The sequence below is a fragment of the Pezoporus occidentalis genome, unplaced genomic scaffold (assembly GCF_034315485.1).
Source record: "Pezoporus occidentalis ecotype Australia unplaced genomic scaffold, CSIRO_AGI_Poc_V1 ctg38, whole genome shotgun sequence".
NCBI lineage: Eukaryota > Metazoa > Chordata > Aves > Psittaciformes > Psittacidae > Pezoporus > Pezoporus occidentalis.
The window spans coordinates 4730174-4750124 of NW_026915702.1; the positions used below are offsets into that span (position 1 = coordinate 4730174).

The 19951-nt window shown below is 37.5% G+C and overlaps 1 protein-coding gene across 1 annotated transcript in view; it reads left to right on the forward strand.

The window, feature by feature from the left end:
* Positions 1 to 19951, forward strand: part of SEMA3C (semaphorin 3C) — a 122966-nt gene that overhangs the window by 50096 nt on the left and 52919 nt on the right. The gene's annotated exons all lie outside the window — the stretch shown is intronic.

Sequence of the window (19951 nt, forward strand, 5' to 3'; positions counted from 1 at the left end):
ATGGGTTTTTTTTTAGGGAACTGGAGAACTTTTTTCTCTCTGGATGTTTTTCTTTTCTTCCTATTCTCCCTCAGTTTTTGATTTTTTTGTTTTTGTTTTCAGGGTGGTGATGAGTTTATTCATTTTAATAGCATTCTAATGCAGTGACATAAATCCTTTGCTAATAGGAAACAGAAACAACAAATAGCTTCATATACATTTAGTGCAAAGCATATTAAATATAGCAAGAGTAACAAATGTCAAATAAGAAAAGTCAGAAAACCTAAGAGTTGTCTGTGGACTTCAGCGTCAGTGACAAGCCTTTGCCATTTTGCATGTTGTACTTGGAGGCTGCTGTGTGCTGAAAATTGGGTTGCTAGGTTGCACACTTATTTCTTTCTAGAATATCTGTGTTTGGGCATCTTTTTTCCTCTAAGTTTACAAGATAAAATATACTTCTTTTTGCCCACATCAAACTTTCCCTTGTTCCTCAAACATTATTATTAGTAGCTGTTAACCAAGTGGAGTATATACCATTAAAACACAACAGAAGCATGCTTAGGAGGTAGGAGAAGCAGATGGGCTCAGTGATATCTCAGCTCAGTTTTCTGTAATGTAGGAGGCTGGGAGTGAAACCTATTAGCGTGGGCTTTATAAAAGCCAACTTCCTTCTGACAGGCTTTCTGGGGATATACAACCAAACTTATCCTCCTAGGACAGTCAAATTTGAACCTCTTTATACTGAATCTCATGAAATGTCTTTGTCACTGCACAGCAAAATTTGAACCCAAAAAGAAAAAAAAGAAACATTTTCAGATTTTTTTTCAGGCTTTGTTATTTTTAGTTAAGCCACAAACCATTAATATGTGTTTGAAGTAGGAGGTTCCACATTTTTCTCCTCAAGCATGTGCTGTTTAGTTGCTGCCCATGCAAGTATGCAGCCAGAGTAGTTGGTTCCTCCAAGGACACTGGAAAAGCTTCAGAGGAGCCAACTTGCACTGGGCTATGAGAAGGGATCATGGCTCTGCCACATACAGCCTCCTCAGGGATGACCGATCCCAAATCATTTCTCCTTTGCATAAGGAGAGGAAGGAGAGGTCAAAATACTACCCTTGATCTTACAGAATATGAAAGTGGGCCTTGGCAGTATGTGTGCTTCCCAGTTAATGGTCTTGGATGACTTTTGGCAGGTCACATTCACTCTTTGTATTTCTGATTTCCCATCTTTGACTTGTTTACAAAGTCCAGCCGTTTCTGACAGATGCTTGTGTTCTGCTTTATGTTTGTGTTCCACAAAGAGTTGCAATTTTGCTTTGAATTTGAAATATATTGATGCTAACAAATAAATTATCAGATAGATATATTAACATCTTAAATGTATGAGAAATATCCTTCCACCATCCTTGCTTTCCTTTACTGAGAAGTCCTCTTGAAAATGGCTGTTCTTAAATGCATCCAAGCAAGACTGCATTGAGGCAGGAGGAGGAAAACAGCATGCAAACCAATTTTCAGCTTTACTGGAAATCTTATTTCTAGAAGTATTTCAGTATTTTCTCCTCTTCTTGGTCTCTCTTTCCCCCCTTTATCTCCATAACCCTCTTATTGCTTGTTGATTATTTCCTATGCTGGAATAGCAATACATAATTGTGGCAGCCCAGTGTTTATTTACATCTTCCAGCTAAAATTTAACTTCCTATCTTTCAGTATTTGCCATGTATTTTAAAAGACTGACATCACTATTGCTGTTTGTAATAACTAAACCAAATATTGTCATTTCCTTGCTTGTTTTCTTTCTTTTCTCTGATACATCCTCTTTCTTCACTATTTTTTTAATCTGAAATTAAAAGTTGATCCAACAGATCATTTAAAGATTGTTAGCTTGCATTCCTGAGAAGTCCTAATGGACTCTTAATTGCTTAATATTTTACTGAAGTAGACCATATTACAACTGTAGCAGATGAAAATCTGCCCCTATTTTCTTCTTGCAGCTTGTTTGAGTTCTTTAGAAGTTCCTGTTCTATTTCAACCTCTTAGCTTTGTCCTATAGAAGATACAGCCACTAATCTTTCAGTAGAACCTTGTGATTCCCACTAACTGCAGAAGAGGTTAGTGCAGGGGTAAAAATCTACAGAGGCTAGATCAGCTCTGAAAGTGTTTAATCTCTTTGGAAGGTCTTAAAAGAAATGAAAGTTTTGTTAATTAAGGTTACAAGTTGTTACTCTCGTGTTGCTAATGATACCTCTAAAAGACATGCATGACATTGCAGTAGTCTAAAATATGTGCAAGAAAAAATATATAACCACTGACCTATGGGCCTGGTGTTTGGAAAAGTGTCCATGCTCTTTTCTACAAGGAGGTATACTTTCCAGTTGTTCTGAGATCTGGTAGGGAATTGACACCGTTAGGTGTGCCCTTGTGCAGATCAAGTAAACTCAGAATTATTTTTAATTGGAGTTAGAACCTCACCTCTTCAAGGCTGTTTCAACTCAATAAATCAGGGCAAATTCCTTCAGAGGGAGCTTCAGAGAATCTGAGCTACTCCTCTGCTCTGTTTAACCCTCTGGTTTTAGTTTCTCAGCGAGACCATCCATAGCTTCTAAAAACTGGGTTCCTAAATTCAGTACTTCAAACAAGATGCATGCAGCAGACTTTATGGGTTTATACAGCCTGCCTGATCAGTGTATGAACAAACTCACATCTTGGGATTTGACTCTATTAATGGAAAAGAAAGAGTAGTGCAAGCCACGTCCCTACCTTTAGATAACCTAAAATTCTTAAGATGGACCTCCTGAGACCCCTCTTAATTGCTTATATATTCACTGAATCAGAAAGGGTGAAGGAAACAAAAGGTTTTGGGAGAATGCCTGTACTTTTCCTCCTCCTATAACATTTGCATTTCTGGTGTAATTTAAAGGGAGTCCTGAGCTAGGGCTGCGTGTTTGTGATGCAATACAAAGTAGTTTTGACCTTCCACTGACAGGCCTTGTTTAATATTCAAGGGTAATTGTCACATATCACTTTCCTGCGTGTTTCTTTGCTCCACAAAATTATACTTAGATTGTTTATAATGCTAACAGCCACAGAGGATTTGGCTTTGGTTTGAGTTGTTAATGTGGTTGAGTGACTCTATAGCAATGATAGCATATTTGTCCTGTATCTCCCAACAAAGTGAAGCAGACAGGAGGCAACCTGAAGTTTCTAGTAAGAATACTGCTCTGACACTGTTCAAAATCTTTCAGTCAAAAGCACTGTTTAAAAGCTACTTATAAAAGAACATTCATTATTGAATGAGCACGCTCCCAAATTTTTTAAGCCAGTATTGCATTGATATTACAGCAAACTGAGATTATGAAATACGCTGTTCATGCCCTTCTGCACAGAAGTTCAGAACCTGTCTGTGACCCCATGTTGAGGAGTTTGTAATCTAAATAAACAAGACAGACCAAGGCCAGAAGGAGAAATGATGCACCCACAGTTATGCAGCTGGCCAGTAGCTGAACTAAATTAATCTAAAAGATCCTTGTCATCAGAAATACAGGTTTTTCCCATAAGAAAAGGCTGGGTAATGCCAACTAAAAGCCAGGTCCATTGGCTTTCGGCAGCTACTCACTGTAATTTTAGAGGCAAGACACAGGCAAATATATGTCGACTTAATGAATTTGCAAACTGAGACAAAAGATTTAGGAGCATCATCTCCTGTGTCATGAAATGGAATCAGAAATAACATGTCCCTTATCACAGTGTGGTATTCTGACATATGCATCCACAATAATTAAGTGCTTTTTACCTTGACATTGTCCTGGGTTCAGCAGTAGCAGTCATTTTTCTCCTTCCTGGTAGCTGGTGCAGTGCTGTGTTTTGACTTTCAGCTTGGGAACAGAGCTGATAACAAGGATGTTTTGGTTTGGCCAAGGACTTTGTGAGGCTCATGCTCTGCCAGGGAGGAGGGGAAGCTGGGAGGAAGCAGAGACAGGACACCTGACCCAAGTTAGCCAAAGAGGTATTCCATACCACAGCATGTCATGCCCAGGAGGTAATTGAGAGTTACCCGGAAGGGCTGGGGGACTGCAGGGTTGGAGGAGGTATGGGTAGGTGCTTGGTCGGGCTGGGGGGGCGAGTTATCGGTTGGCTGGTGGTGAGGTGTTGTATTCTCTTCCCTTGTTATTTCCTTTATCATTGTTATTATTGGTGGTAGCAGCAGTGATTTGTGTTATACCTTAGTTACTAAACTGTTCTTATCTCAACCCATGGGAGTTGCATTCTTTTCGATTCTCCTCTCTGTCCCTCCGGGAGTAGGGGGAGGGAAAGAAGCGGGGGGGAGTGAGTGAACAAGTTAACTGACTGGGTTTAAACCACGACAGATGTTCAGCAAAAGAGACAAGATTCTGGGAATATTTTAATACTTTGTCTATTCCAGAATGGTAATGCACGTTTTTATGTCCTCATATCTAAATCGTCAGCAGTTATTTCATGCCTTTCCTATTTTTTTTTTTCAGTAGAGGCAACCTTGTTTAAATACTTGCTCATGTCTGATTAGAATGTTTTTCCCAAGGCTATTGACACAGTTTCCTTTGTTCAATTAAATATAGCCAAGTACTAATGTTTCCTGAGTAACAGTATCATTACAGCATAAAAAACAGTTCAAACAAATTACATTCTGTATTCACTTGTTAGGCACACTTCCACACTCTACCACTATTAATTAATGTAATTGATAGATCTGATTTTAATTAAACTAATACAGTAGTTATAAATAACCTTATCAGATATTTAAAATATATTTGAACAACTGAACAGATTTTTAGTGTTAGCTACTTGAAGCGGAATATTTACAATGTGCTAATAAATCGAGGGCCAATGCACTGCACAAAATTGTTCTTTAACAACTGCATTTTATCTTTTTGAAAAAGAAATGTTAACCAATGTTTGGAAGTATTCTACAGTTCGCATTTGGACCTGGACTGCTTCTTATCTCAGTTGATGTGCACAGTGAAAGGCATAGTTATTTGCTGTGTTAGAGAGGTGGAGAAGGGATAGCAGGCTGATGGAGAAAAAAAAATATGTAAATTATATAATATGCACAGTGCTCTGTGGGAACAGCAGCAAAATACTGGTAAAATGCAGCCTGGATGGACTTCCAAATATTTATTCATGTGATTATTTTTTTGCATCTATGAAAAATCACATTCTGATTGCTTCTATAAATGGTGGGTTTAGGGCCTTTGGTTTGCATTGGCATAGTGCGTGCGGGGCCAGAGGATATTAGGTGGCATTCAATGTTAACAGGAAATTAATGTAAATGTATTCAAATTGCAGATATGTTATTGTCTTCCCTTCCTTCCTCTCCTTATGTGTCACTTGCTTTCTAAGACGATAAATCCAACAAGTTAATTTATTACACTCCTGTCTCTGTGAGTTTTGTTCTGCTTGGAGGTTTTTGATGCAATTACATTTGAGTTCAGCATATTTATAAAGAATCAGATATTTTTTATTTCAGTGGCTCAAAGCCAGTCATTGAAAAGAGCCCGAAACCTTTAGTTAACCATTTTCAGCCTTTTTTTTTTTTTTACTGTTACTGTTACACTTGTCCCTTGAGGTACCAGGTGAGTAAATAACAGGTGTATTTTTACCATATTGAGGAAGCTCGCCTACTTCTAGTCTTGTCATCTAAATGTTAAATATTTAGTCTGAGTTAGACATCCAGTCTTCTTTTCTAATCACTAGAGAAAAACAAAACAAAACAGGAACCTGCAGAAAAAGGTTGAAATTAATGACAGAAAATAAAATTCTGTCAGCATGGATGAGTTAGGTTCTTGTGTCACTGTCCTTTCCAGAATCCCAGAAAACACCTGAGAACAATCACTTTATTTCTCCCTCCTTCAGCAGAATGGTTCTCCTCAGAATACTCATTGACTGTTAAGGTTTCCCTTTTCTCATACCCAACCCTAAAAAATACACTGCACTCATTGTTTTGTCATGTTTCAAGCCTGAAGAGTATGTATTTTCTGGCAGTGTAAGACTTGTGACCATGTCATTCAGTGTGAGAAACACTGATGGATGAATTTCATGTGTTCTTTATCTTACAGGTTGTAAATCATTAATCATTTCTATGTTGTTCTGTTTCTGGACTACCATGCGCTGATTTGATGTGATAAAGGGATGGGGTCATCTGACAGGCAGTGACAAGTCCAGGACAGCCCACTTATCTTCCTGTGATTAGATTTAGGGATTAGGCATGTGATCTTACCAATATTGTACCTGCATGATCATTCACTGTGGTGCATGTAAAACAGGATGAAGAACCAAAAGGAATAATAATAATAATTATTATTATTATTATTATTATTATTATAATTAGTTTCACCAGACTCCAAAATGTTTTCTTTGCTATGAAATCAACAGGTATTGGTGAATTCTTTTGGTAGACCTACTCTGGAATATAAAGTGACATTGCTGTACTGAGTTTACCCATAGAAGAGATGACGATAGTTGTGACATGCCCAAAGTTAGAGAAGGGTAAGTGAAGTATAGAAAGGAAGAATAGCAAGGCACATACTCAATACACCAGTTATACACCTAAACTGGCATCTAGGTGGGAATTAAGAGCCTCTGTTTAGACTATTAATTCAGGAAAATCCAGCCTAGCTCATATTCGCACATTTCCCTTGACGAAAGCTGTACTACTAAGCATGCCCTGCACAGTGTTTTTCATTGCCTTAGGTTGGCAGAGGAAGTGACTGCCTAAGGTTTATTGGCATGCAGAGCAAAATCATTTCTCTCCCTAAATTCTTTGCTGAGCTGGATATTCATGGTCAGACTTCACCAATCTGCACCAAATGGCCTGTTGTAGCCTTAAAAAAGTGGCAGAAAGCTAATGCCTGAAATATTTCTGCAAGTGGCTTGGTACTTGTGCTCTTCCTCAGTTCTGCCGTATGGTTGCTGTACCAGAAAGAGTCTGACAGATATTGCAAAGCTGAGATTCACATTTCTGAGAATGATTGTCTGCACTCTAGCTCAATATTAATACCAGGAGAAGAGCCCAAACATCTGAACTTCTAGGTCATTTCTCACCCTGAGCTTATATTTCAGGAAGTTCTGGAATTTTAGTTGCAGTCAGCTGGTAAATTTGATAAATTTGGAGACTGCATTTCTAACGGTTGAAGAGATAAGAATTGATTCCTAATGCTTTAAATATATTTTGCGCCACTGGTTCTCTGTTGATTTTATCGGTGTTGAGAGTGGAATATTTGGAGCAATTCAGCGGTAAAATAGATCAGCAGACTACTGGTCAGTGATCATAAAACCCAGGGCTGTGTAAAATGTAGCAATTCTCCAGCTAATTACAGTCTTATAGAAAGAGTTTTAGTAAGAAAGATTTTATAACTTCTGCAGTACAAATGATAAAGATAAGTATCTCTAGATTGTAGTGTCTTCAGTGAGTAATACTTAGGCTTTACAATAGATTGCCACCAAAAAAGGCATGCAAATAAGTTGAAATTATTTATTCTACACTCAATATGTATCTTATGGAGGGGACCCAAGCTTTACTTTCATTGTCAGTAAACCACCCAATAACTCAGCGCTGAATAGTAAGCAGAGACAAGGAAGAGGAGCAGCTATGAGAGATCAGTTTAACAAAGTTAAAAGTTATCACAATTCTTTTCAGTTTTTCATAACTGATAAACAGTTGAAGTATACTGTGAAATGCTATGAAGGTGAAGCTGTTAAATGGAACTAGTCAAAATATGTCACACATAATAGTGAAAGACCTATTAAATAAACACCAGCTAAAAGACTTAAACCTGTTAAAAATATTTTGCATTCAAGTTAAGAGTTCAAAAGGTCAGTCTTTGGCATTCCTCCTTGTGGGCAAATTCAGTGAAGTTTACATGCCTCTAGTAAACAAATTCTGCTTAAAAGCTATTCAGAACTGTCTCTATTTTTTTCTATCACAACCATGTAGTAGAGATTTCCTTTCCACTACAATAGAATTCGCGACATTATCTATTTAAAGGAGCTGAAATGGATTGTGCATAAAGTGGAATTACTTTATACAACACAAACACTAAAGCATGTGTACCTATATAATGGAATAATTTAAATGTATTATGCAATAAGCCTAAATGGTATCAGGAACATGAATTAGACTAATACCTTGAACATAAAAATGCCATTCTTTGTATTTTTTTAGCAAACATACATTAGCTGAACTTGATAGTAATTCTGAAAGACAGGTATGTGTTGTTATAAACATATAGCAGATGGTTAAATGACATAAATGGAGGGTGAGAGATTTGCTGAAGGTCAGAGAGCAGGTGCCCAAGAGTTCTGACTTAAGTTCCCTGTTCTGATCATGAAACAAATCTCCTTTGTTCTAGATATTTGTACATTATGCTTTAAATGAATAGCCATGTTATTTTACTTTTGCTTCCAAAATGAGTACAGGGCATACGCAAAGAGCATAGTCTATGAATTTTGCCTTTAAAGTTAGCACAACTTTGATTTTATTTCAGGATCAAGGAAACGGAGTTACATAATGATGACACTTGCATCTTCCTCTGCTACAATTAGTAGTTTGCTATGAAGATTAAGTGGTTGACTGTGGTTGATTTCTATCCCATACTGTCCGCTACCACTTTCTTCCTATACCTGCAGCATGCCACTCTGTCAGCAACCTAAATAATCTTCAGTTTAGGACTGCTCTTCTAGTCCATCCTCCCTTGAACATATTGTTTCTATGCTGAACATGTCCATATAGGACTTTGATTATCAGCGTACATTACTCTTCTTGACTCTTCTTTTACCTGGAAGCAATGAGTTACCTTATTTTTTCTCTTTGCAGATCTTCAGCACATTCAAATGAACCAATAGCTCACTCCTGTTAGAGCCTACCATTATCTAAAAGCAGTAATCATGAGATGTTTTATAACTGAGAGTTGAATATAAACAAGTAGGTTTTATCTATTTTTTTGTATCTGTGGAAATGCAAGAGGGGGAATTCTTATACTTTTTTTCTTTCTTTTGGCCAAATACTAAATGGCCATCCTGCTGAATAAATAAGGCAAGTCTGATTTAAACACAGAGTGAGTGACTGCAGAAGGTTTATTTATTTAAATGTCTTCCCATTCAGATGAAATCTAAACAGAAAAGCATAAAAGTTATCTCTGAAATCCAAACCAGAGTTTTGGCTGAGTTTATTAAGTCTGAAGGCTCTGGACTTCAAACAAACAAACAAAAATCTCTTTTTGCATGTGAAACACACTTGAAATAAATTCTTCCAGCCTTTTCATTTTAATTTCAAAGGCTTTTTTCTGTACATTACCAAGTGTAGCCCCAGAACAACCCAGTCAAATAAATTGCCAAATTGTTACTTCCACTTTGCATATATAACTCAAGAGAGTTTATGTGACATGTCAAAGAGCAAAACACCAGCAGAGTAGGATTTAGACTTGAGTGGACTCTAATCCACCAGGCTGTGCTCAGCCCACTAAACACAGCTTTTATTGTGCACCCAAATACCAGCTGGTGATCACTTGAAGACTGATGGTAGCATGCAGCTCTGGAATGTGTCCTAAATTCAGTCTTTGTGTCAGTCTTCATGGTGTGAAAAAGAGTGAAATACGGTAACATTCTGTGTGTTTAAACAGCAAGCATGCTACGCACCAAACACATCTCCCTGCGGGACTTGTGCACACCACTCCTGCTCCCTTTGAGCCAGCACTGAGGGCAGCCACATCTCATAAATGACACCTATCAGTCATAGATCCACTTCCAGCTTCCAGATCCATACAGAAATAAAGTAAGCTTAATAAAATCATTTTCACTGCACGCATGCTTGGACGTATTTTTGTTTTGAAGTTGACTTAAAAAAAAAAACCTAAGTCTTAATTAATTTAGTATTAAAAGTATTCAAAACAGTCCTAGGCGTTCAGCAGCACAAACAGTGCTGCTGTTGCGTCCATCCTCTGAAGTCCTCCTGGGGACAGGGCCAAACCCTGTGTCCAGGGAAGCAAGTTGTGACATTACAGTAACTTGAAAAGAAAAAAACCCAACCCTTAATGTGCAATCTGATGAAACCACAAGGCTATTTCCCTGATGGGAGCTACTTCATTTAATATACCAGAGAAATGTATTTCAAGGGAAAAAAAACAGGAAAACATTTAAGGATAGGCTTGACCTTCTCTCTTCTCACAAACCAGAAGGCTTCAGAAGGAATCCCAAACACCCACATTTAGAAATCAGCTTGTTTCCTGTCAATGCAAAAGGCTGGGTGGCCTCCTGGATGCAGAATCAATTTAATCAAAGAGCCCAAATTAGGCTACACAGGGTAATTTAACCATAGAGAAAAACAAAGAACTATAGGAAAAGGAATGAAGAATGTTGTGGAGAAGTATTTTACTATTCTAATATTTCTGTTCTAGAAGTAGAAATACCAAGAGGAGATTTGGAGAAATACAGTTATGATAGAACAGTGAAATCAAGTGTGGCTGTCTCTTTTGGTAAAGTTTCTTATCTCCAATATAATGACCCTTCTGGCATCATGTTGGACTAGGGGTTCATTGAAGGTTCACTGAAGGGGGGATGCCATCATTTGTTGACCCCTGGCTGCTTTGTTTTCTCACATAGTGGAGTGAGAATAAATGTTTCTTTTATCCTTCCCAGATGAAAAGCAGAACTTTCTAACTTTCTGGGCTTGGTATATAGAGATGAATATCTCGTACATAGACAAGAGTGTATAGACACCAGGTATATGCATACCGTTGATGCCATACTGATACTGGTAGAAAACAAAAGACACTATAAAAAGGAAGCAGTAGTTTCCCTAGTAGTATGCTGTACCCACCATTGCTACATAGCTGTTTCCTTATTTTTGCCTTATTTTTGCCATAGCAAAAATACTTTTACGAGCATCTCCCTGCATTCAGAATTGTCTGTGTGTAAAAGCACTACCTGTTAATTCACCAGTCCACTGAAATGAATTTACTAATTAAATTCTTTTGCGTATGAAATACTGCTCTCCAGGCCTTCTTCAGCTCATAGCTGGGTAAATTTTACATTATTTTACTGAAGAATGAAGAAAAGCTAAGCACTGGGATTTAGCTGGATCTCTTTATGCCTGATAGTTAATCCTAATTTGATTAAAATGATAACATTAATGAAACTGAAACCAAGCCTTCATATACAAAGTTGCCATTTTTTATACAGAGTAGGGGTGAAAAGGGACTGCCAAAGAAAGGACCAATATGTTTTAAGGAGATCATAGTGGCATGGCTAAAATTGCAGCTGAAGCTCGTAACATCAATAAAGGCAAGGATTACTGCAGCAAGGGCAGTAATGCCAATCCTAGACATACAGAGATTGTCTGAATCTCTGGGGAGGTTGCTCTTTGAAGGAGAGAAAGGAATATAATGAAAAGAGTTCCTCTGCCACGCCACAGTGAAGTGGGTTCTTACTTTATTAAAGAAACCATAATGAAATATTGCAGTGATTGAACTGTGTTTTCTCAATGAGTTTTTATTAGCTCTGCCAACAAGAGTAATTTGGCAGCTTAGCAACCGTATGCCAGGAGAGAAGAAGAAAGACTGCATGTGCGTTGATGTGAAGAGCTCTTTTGGTCAGAAAAGAAGTTAAGAGACTGCTATCATACTTTGATATTTAAGGTATTGATTATTTTGCAACATTTGGTAGTTCTTCGTTAGAGTTCAGAGGCCCAGTTGTCAGTACATCAATGAAAATGTATTAACACCTCAAAACTGCACATTTGTAGAGCAGCTGCCTCTGTCAGTTCTGCAAAGGGCAGATTATGTCTTCACTGTCTACAGGCTACCTCAGTAAGCCTAGAGATTACACTTTTAACACTGAAAGTGAAAGATGAACTTGCAAAGACAACTCTAGAAGTGAAATAACCTCCCTTTCACTCAACCTTACTTATACTCTCCCTTGCTCCCCAATATTCAAAAACATCCCAGCTGACAACATTTGTCACATTAACTTGTGGGGAGCAGTCAGGTATTCAAACCTAAGCCTAAAAAGGTTTGCTTTTTTATCACAAAAATAACAGCCTGAATGAGATACAAAACTAATGAGAAGTCCACTCAGACCTTGCTCTACACCCAGAGGTCAACCCACTAGTGACAAACGGGATGAAGATGAATGAACTGGGGGAACAAATCTGAAGTCTCATGTTGTTGCCCAGTTCTGACTTGGAGAGCAGCACTAGCTTCAGTTTTAATTTAGTTTTCAGACAGACAATTACAATAATGCACTTTCTTTCGTTTCTCATAACTTTCTTTAAATTTGGATCAAAGAGCTTTAGTGTCTGCATACAGTCAGGGCTTCAGCTGGGCAGTGAATCTGATAGCTACTTGGAACATTTCTTTGTGAGACTAACCACTGCAGGAGGAAGCACAGCCATTCCACCCATGATGTAATTGCTTGTCCAGTGGAAAGAGAAGTATGAGAGAAAACACAAGAGATTATGATGAAAAGATATACTGCTCCCAGAAGAAGTAAAATTATGTGAAATTTGTCTGACTTCTCCATGTGAGTGGTGTTTTTTCTTACTCTGTCTCAAAAATAATGTCATACTTGGTAATGAAAAGCTTCTCACTCCTGCATCTGGAAACCAAATCCATCCTGAGTGCCAATGGCAAAGCCACTGTGTGCCCCCAGGCTAGAGGGTGAGATGGTTTGAGTTTGTGCAGTCTTAGGCAATGTGGCAAGGATCTTTTCCATGTCTTTTGGGAAGATACAAAAGGGTAAACTCTGCTTAACAGTGCAGACTTTGAAGTATGCAGCTTACCAACTCTTGGTTAGCAGTTTGCATGCTGCAGGTCTGTCATACACAAGCTCTTTATACACAAGACATGGAGGAGATTGGCTTCCATCTGACATGACTAACTCAGCTGCAGTAACCTTAAACCCAGCTGGCCTGTCTTTATGGCTTCCCATGCTTGCAAAAGGTGTTTCTCTGGGTTTGGGACCAAAAACCTGGACAGGTCAAAAATGGGCAGAAATAAATAAGATAGAATTTGAAAAATCAGGTAACTTCTGGAAAGTTCTGTACAGTGGCAGTATTTGTGATGTCTTCTCAAATAAAACTCACAAACTGCAATTATAAAAAGGAATAAAGTTGATGACCAATAAAATTATAACTGCACGCTACTTATTAAAAAAATAAGAAACCAGCTTTTCAATGTTTTTATTGAAATACCTCTATAGACTTATTCCAGGTTTACAGTGAGGCAAGTGAAAGAGTAATCTGAAAGTGATGTCTGTAAGTGTCTACAGCCTAGCGAGACTGGCTGGCTGGAGGGTGTGGGTGGTCTTGCATAATTCTCAGTGAAGGAATCTCAATACTGGAATATTTGGCAAGACTCTGGATAGCTGTGCAACTGCAGTTTGGAAAAAGTTGACATATTTTTCCTCTGTTTTGGAGTGGGGCTTCTACTGTGGAATGTGGTATGATTTCATCATGACAGTATCTTTGTGAGTAAAAAAGAATCAACATTGCATAGTGTCTGTTCTCCATGATGTAAAGCTTCAGTGAAAATGCACTTAACCTTGTGGGGTATGTCGTGTTGATGAATGTGCCATGGAGCCATCTTAATACATTTTGCCACACAAAAGTAAGTGACTTTCTCCCATTGTGTGTTTGTCTTTGCTTAGAAAGCCCATTCCTTCTGCACAGAAATGGCAGCTGCCCACACCTCAGTGGATCTTCCCCTCCTTTTTTCTTCAAATTAGCAATCAAAGATGAAAAAATCTCTCATAGTTTTTGGTAATTTTAATGACACACACTCTGTTCATGAGTGATTCCTCTTGCAATACAACTTTTAAGAAGCCCTAAGATCAAAAGCCAGTTAATACTCCATTGCGATCTTTTTGAAGTCTACAAATTACCAGGATTTTAGGACCTCTGTGTGTCTTGTGAATTGTTAAAAAAAGACTCGTCTAACTGGCATATGTGAATGCTCTGCTTAAGGTCAACTGTTAACTGGTATGTCTTTTCATATCAACACGGTCCCCTTCACAAAGAGCTATTGAGTGTTTTATTGCTCCTAATGTGTATGTTGAGCTGCTGAAGGTGAAAGATTGTTCTTCAGACATGCTAGAGCTACCTCAGGGCCTGATTCTCCAAAGACTTCACCTTGGTGCCATTATTTCTATTTATAAAAGACTGCACTCAAACCAGCACTGTTTAAATTCCATTTTCAACTAATTCAGCAAATATACCAATAAGTGTTCAAGGTGTATATTTAAACCAGATCCTATTTAGATATCATTGACATTTCCGTGTTATTTACTCTTATTCCAAATACAGCAATTAAATTTCCTTCTAGCAAATTATACATTTTAGCTCTGAGCAAAGAGGGCTCCTTTTTCAGCCTGTACTGTCTGAACTCCCCTTCTCACCTATCCTCGAAATGATCTTGTTAATTAGTTAGCCTGTGATTTTATGAGCACTTGTAAATCTATTTTCTCCCCTCTCACTCTTTAACTTTTTTTTTTTGTAAAAATGCAATTAAACCCCTTTCAAACAGATTCAGAAGGTTGCAAGTGTGCACATCTGTGATTTCCAGTCCTTATAAACCTATTATCTTATACAAAAAGCCAAATTTCATTGTAACAGCATTAAAGAAAAGTGCGAAGACTTCTTATGCGTGCAGAACAGATAAAGAGATAAAGAAAAGGTCAAAGGTCCACGTGAGCTTTTGGGCCCCATGTGGTTAAGGCACACGAGGGACTCACTAGTAGCACATCTGGCTGCCTATGGCTCTTTGGCCAAATGTCTGCATACCCATTTATAATCAGCTTCACTTGTGAACTGGCTGAGGATTGAGTTTTAGTTTGAACACTGCATGAGCAGTGGAAAAATGCTTTAACAACTCTTTTATCTTACCCCCTTAAGTAGAAGGAATCAATACAGATTTCTTCAAAGAAAAGGAATATTGGCAGTGCAAAGGTGGCTCTTTCTGAAGGTTTGAAAGGAAATATTCAGACTTTCCTTGTTCTCTTTCCATATATAAAATTAAACAAATAGTCACATTGTATCTAGAAGATCTTAAGGTCCTTTCCAACCCTAGCCATTCTGTGATTCTATGATTGTATCCTCACAGATTTGAAAGAAGTATTATAAATAGCATAATTTGTCCACAGGTCCTATTCAAACTATAAAAATAATGCATGTCTTTACACTAAAAAATCAGAAATAAGGCCAAGGAAACAATAATTAAAATCATTAGACTCTTACAAAATCTGGTATCTTTTAACTAGATCTTTTCCAGTCATTTCTAGTAATAGGGTACAAAACAGAGAAGTTAGTCAATGCAAAGTAGAAGGGAAAATATTTAAACTAAAATAAAATAGAGCTTTTTTTCTGGCTGAAGCAGTTTTTTAAATGATTTTTTGCAACTTTGCAGGTATCTCTGATTCTACTCATATTTTTTTTAAGGTGCAACCATTTCTGTCAATGCTACCGACATTATGTACAGTGTCTCACAAAATTTATGTATGCAGATTATTTTTTCACTGTTCAAAAGTGACCTCTTGAGTAAAAGGGAGCCAGTTCCATCTGATGCTGTAAGCAAAAGCATCATTATTTCTGGGGGGAAAAAAAAGAAGAAAAAAAGAATACCGGTTTCATTCCAGTTCCTAGAAGGTGAGATTTTACATTGCAGTTTTACATTTGGCATGGGCTGGCTTATCTCTTGGCACAAACTGAAGGCTTAATGAGGCTTAAGAGAGTCTTACAGCCTCCTTATCTAGAAGCTAATGTCAAGCCTACTGCTATATGTACACAAGGCCTGTTGTTGGTGCATCCCATACCCCATGGGGGAATAAAATAAAACAGCATTATATTGCTGACTTCCAAATCACTAAGGCTACATAAAATCCATACCAATTTGGGCAGCAGAAGTTCTCTGGGGAGAGGTAGCCCATCTTTATGGAAAGCTATGTTTGTCCCCGTCACTGTGGTGCTGCATGTGAAACTGGATGCTTTATAAATATGTTTTACTCCCTGTTTTTTTTGAGGCACATACACCAAATCTCTGCTTCTGATCTGAACTTCATAAACAACCTTGTGAGGATGAATCCTTATGCCAGTAGGAAAGAGGAGGAAAATATATTATCTCTTGTACATTACCACAGGGGATCATAAATTAAAAGCTTGACAGAGCATTCTAGATTTGCTCAAAGAAGCCCTGCTAAGCTGGAAACCCAGTGATGGTGTAGTGCAGAGACAACTGTGCACTCTCTCATGTATCCACACCTTATCAGTGGACAAACTCGGTGCTTTGAACTCGTGCTGGGGATCCTTGCATAGCATGGCTGTAGCTTACCAAACCCTGCAAGGTAAAGCAGATTATGTTGAACTTTCCAGTAACAAGTGGTTGTGTGGGTCTGCAAATAGAAAATGTTTTGGAAAGGTCCTGTTAAAAATTGTATTTGTTTAAATGACATGTGCATCAAATATCCATATTAGTATAAGATGTCTACTGAACAAGTCACTTATATTAGGTTCTTAATATTAGGTATTATTATATTGCTTATGTTAGGAAAGTCAGGCTGTATTTTCAGCATTGTGACACCAGTGAATTTGAATTAAGGAGTGATGAAAGGTTGATGTTCAGTGATTAAATAAAACATTCAGAGAACCTGATGGGTAGATACAGTTCATATATCCTTGTGCAGGTTGGATAATATGTGTATAACAGGGTGTGTGAGATATTTTCACCTTCCTAGGTTTCCAGTCTCTGGTAGCTGTAATTTGTTTTGTCAAGGGCAACACAATGAGCTTGAAGTGTTACAAAGGCTTAATTATAGATATTACACAAATACTGCGTTATTTCTCCTTCAGGAGCACAACTTTTTAAAAATAATACTTTCATTAACTTTTTTGTGGTGAATTAGAAGGATAATTAAAGAGTAGGTGTTAAACTGCCTAATTGTCAGCTGTACACTGTGAATGGAGAAAACTCCCAGTCATTGGCATCTCCAAAATGTGCAGGTCATTAATAATAATAGTTCTGGGGAGAGAGTTCACTGTAGCTCTTATTTTTTCATTAACAGGGACAAGAGGTATACAACATGTCCTCTAGATCAGATTATTGATGCTATGGATCAAGATGGTATTGGCTTTATAATTGAGGAAAGCCAAAACTAAATTCACTGACTGATGAAAAAAGGGTGAACAAAGATTGTTCTTGTATCATTAAGAATGACGGTTATTTGCATGTGGATTATATTGTAATCTTTTGTTTTATTGTCAAACAAGAATGTTAATATTCAAAGAGAGCTGTCCGCAACATCATTCTCCATGGAGATTTTAGTGCTTTGAGTATTTGGTTAAATTCCCAGAACATGGATTAGAATTTGCCTTGAAGGTCAGGAAATGTTTGAATCATTTTTTTACACAACATTTTGGAGATGAAAAGGAATGTGGAATATCTTACAGCATATTTCCAGCCACCACTTTTTCCAAGTAACAGCGCCCAGATTGTAAGTCTTTAAAAAATACAATTTTCTTGGATGATTGTGTGGTAAATTTTGTTAAATGAAAAGAAAATTTGATCAGTTAGATATCCCCTCTCCACTTGCTTGAGTAGCCCTAAGAGGCTAATAAGCCAGAAGCTTCAGCACCAAAAGAAATAAAACTAATAAATCTGTATGAGAGTATTTGTTTCAGGACTTTCTTTCCCCTTGTGGATGGCATTGAGTTTCCATAGTCTAGTGACATGTCATAAGGTATTCTCCTCAGCAGCTTGAAGGAGACGTATTACTATTCAGGTGACTTAGAAACCATAATACCATTGCAAAGAGATTACTAATATCAGAAAATAATGGTTTTTAATAAAGGTGTGGAAATCACGTATCTTATGCTATTTTTCTCTCTTGCTTAAATAGAATCATCATGATCTTGATCATCTTTTTTGATAGGTTATTCATTGTCATTTGTCAGTCACTGAAGCAGTAAGGAGGGGCATTACTCTGTGCAATCACTATGCTCACATTTACTTGGTGTTGTGCAGGAAACTGCTGCCTCTTACAGTTTATCTGTGCTTTCCTTGTACATCAAATATACAATTATGAGAAGGTTCAGTTTACCTTCTAGCTGCCAAATACTACAATAAAGTTAATAAGGCCACCAGGAAAAGGGAAGAGCACTAGCTTCTCAGGCTTCTAATCAAAGGTCAGTCTGAGAATTTCAGAGCAGGCAAAAGGATTGCATTTTAATGGCACTGTGCTGCTGAGTTTCCCTGGTGCCTTTAAAAACTCTAGGTAAAAGCTTACAGGGAGGATTGTTTTTTTTTAATAAAGTAAAGCAATTGATTTTTCAAGCACTGAAGAAAGACTTCTAGAGGTGATGTGGACAATTTTCATCTACATTTAATGAGTTGAAGCGCTTAGGTGCAGACTGTAAATCTTGCTTGTGTGTTCATCTTCTATTGAGGGACATAAAGAATCATAGAATAGTTAGGGTTGGAAAGGACCTTAAGATCACCTAGTTCCAACCCCCTTGCCATGGGCCCAGAGACCTCACACTAAACCATGACACCCAAGACTGAGTCCAGCCTGGCCTTGAACACTGCCAGGGATGGAGCATTCACAGCTTCCTTGGGCAACCCATTCCAGTGCCTCACCACCCTAACAGGGAAGAACTTCTTCCTTATATCCAATGTAAACTTCCCCTGTTTAAGTTTTAATCCATTACCCCTTGTCCTATCACTACAGTCCCTAATGAAGAGTCCCTCCCCAGCATCCTTATAAGCCCCCTTCAGATACTGGAAGCTGCTCTGAGGTCTCCAAGCAGCCTTCTCTTATGAAATAGAAGTATTATTTGTGGGTTGTTTTTTTTAATTTTACCATAAGTAAATGCACATAGGCACCTAAGTGAATCAAAATTGCATATCTTTCATGAACCAAAGATATTTTCTATCTTTCGATAAAACTATTTAACAATTATTATAATAATTAATTAGAGCTGTGTACCATATTTATCTATGCAAATTATATTCTGATGTGTTATTTTCATCATTAGAGCTTTAGTAGAAAGGTTTAAGTCCCAAGACTGCAGGCTTTGTCTTTATGTTGTCTACAGCTTGTCAAAAATTGCTCTCCAAGTAAATTATGCTTCCAGCTAAATGTGTTTTGCAGAAAGTGCATACTTTAGGCACTATTTTTTTATTATTATAAAAAAGCACATATCCAGAACTATTTTTGCTTTGAGAGTTTTGTTTTCCAAAATAACATTAGCCCACATTAATCTAGTCATCTAAAAGGTTTAGATAACTAATTTTGGATAAGACATCTACTTTTAGAGAACTAATGAACAAGAACTTTGCTTTAAGCAAAAACTGGGTTTTAGTAACAGTTACAAGTACGGTCCCCGACAAACAGTTTGCAAAAGGGATGTGGATTCAGTTCTTAGATTTATGAATAAACACTCTAGCGAGGCTTTGTTTTCATATGTACTGTGTATTTGCCACGCTTTTAGAGTCACAGGAAAAACAATCCAATAATAATGTTTATGAGGTAAGAAAGCAAAATTATATGTTAAATATTTAAATAAAGACAAATTGATCATTAATGTTTTATTTTTCTGTTCTCAGCTTTTGAGAAATATCCCTTCTGTTATTACTGAAACGAAAAGTATCTGAGTGGGGGCCAAAACATATTGCCCAAGGAAAGACAGGAAGGCTGAGCTTTCTCATGGGCAGCAAGTAATACTTACATTGCAGATGCTTGTGCTTTTCCTGTCATAGTCCTATCCTGCACTGACATCAAAGAATGTTTTTTACTTCTCTTCATTGAAGAAATTTTTAGGTAGAAATATAGAACTATTTCTACAGTTCTGATAGTTTGGTCCAAATCCCATTTGTGAACAACTGAATAAATGGACACATTTAAGCTTCACTGAATACATTATTATTTTTTCTTTTAAATAAGCCATGCATGGTGATGAAGAACT